Genomic DNA, 1,735 nt, shown 5'->3' with positions numbered 1-1,735 from the left:
CTATAAACTAGTATTAAGAAATTTAAAAGTCTTAACTAGTGTAGAAGTAGACTTAATTAGAGTACTAGAAGCTAATAATACTACTAGGCTAGTTCTATAGACTAGTATTAAGAAATTTAAAAGTCTTAACTAGCGTAGAAGTAGACTTTATTAGAGTACTAGAAGCTAATAATACTACTAGACTAAGCTAGATAATAGTCTCTTATCTAAAATCTCTAATCTTATACTTTTTTTTTTATAAAATCTTTCTTCTTTAAATACTCTATAAATAATCTATACTCTACTAGAGTACTAAGTAGCTTTTCTATCTAGAAAGAAGTAGCACTAAGAGCTTAAGACTAATATTAAGATAACTTTAGAAAGTAGAAGAGTAGTATAGTAAAAATACTAGTATAGTAGAGAAGGTATAGATAGTTATAAGATTAAATGTATAAGATTACTATAAGATCTTAAGTAGCTACGTAAAGAAACCTTTATTATAAAATAATTAAGCTCTATACTATACTAGCTTATAGCTAAAGGCGTACTAGTTTTACTAACTTATCTTACTACTACGTAGATAACTACGTTCTTCTATACTATATAGATTATTTTCTTTTATATTATTATAGATATTATTATAAAGAGAAACTATAGTAGATAATAGAGATAGTAATTAAAATAATAATTATAGTATTTAACTTAGTACTTTTATTATTATAATTATTAGAGATTACTTCTTTAATAAGAGTAGAATTTACTTATATATTAAAGAGAGATATTAGCTTACTAGCTAGGCTTTTCTAGAAGCTCTTTTAAGAGGCTTTATAAGGCTATTAAAGTAATAGATAAAAGTATAATAGACTACTATCTTAGAGCTTAAAAGTGCTATTCTTCTCTCTATCTTTAGTTTCTAGTACCTACTTACTACTATATAGATAGTTAAACTAATAAATAACTTAAGTATTACTAGTAAAATGTTAAGAAAAATAGGCTAGCACTTATCTTATAGTTTAGGTAGACTAATAAAGTAAGTTTATCTTTACTAGTTTCTAAGTTAGTACTAGCTTATCTTATAAAGGTGTAAAAGTACTTATTAGTAATAGTTCTAGGCTTATAGTTAGGTATAGATAGTAAGGCTTTATTTATAGATAAGTTAGAGGTATTACTAGTAGAATATTACTAGCGCTATTCTCTATCTTTAGTTTCTAGTACCTATCTACTACTATATTAATAGTTAGACTAATAAACAACTTAGATAGTTTAGTAGAAAACGTTTTTATATTACTATAGATACTAGAAAGCTAAGAATTATAATGTAAAGAGCTATATAGGCCTAAGTTCTTATAGATATTACTTTATTACTATAGTCTCTAAAGCTATTAAGCTCTAAAGTACTTTAATTAAGCTAGAAAGTAGTATTATTACGCTAGCGCTATAAGTTAGCGTAGACCTAGAGGCTATTAAGCTCTAAGTACTCTAATTAAGCTAGAAAGTAGTGTTATTGCGCTAGCGCTATACGTTAGTAAAGTTATTAGATTTATAAGCTATTTCTTAAGTTACTTATACTAGTTTTTAAGATTACTATATTAGTTATATTTATAGTTAAGTTATAACTAGTAAGATTATTATTAGACTTTATAAGTAATTTCTTAAGTTACTTATACTACGTCTTAAGATTACTATATTAGTTATATTTATAGTTAGGTTATAACTAGTAAGATTATTATTAGACTTTATAAGTAATTTCTTAAGT

The sequence above is a fragment of the Alternaria infectoria genome (genome assembly GCF_024043175.1).
Source record: "Alternaria infectoria strain BMP 0036 chromosome Unknown scaffold_7, whole genome shotgun sequence".
Lineage (NCBI taxonomy): Eukaryota > Fungi > Ascomycota > Dothideomycetes > Pleosporales > Pleosporaceae > Alternaria > Alternaria infectoria.
Note: the sequence above shows the minus strand (reverse complement) of the source record.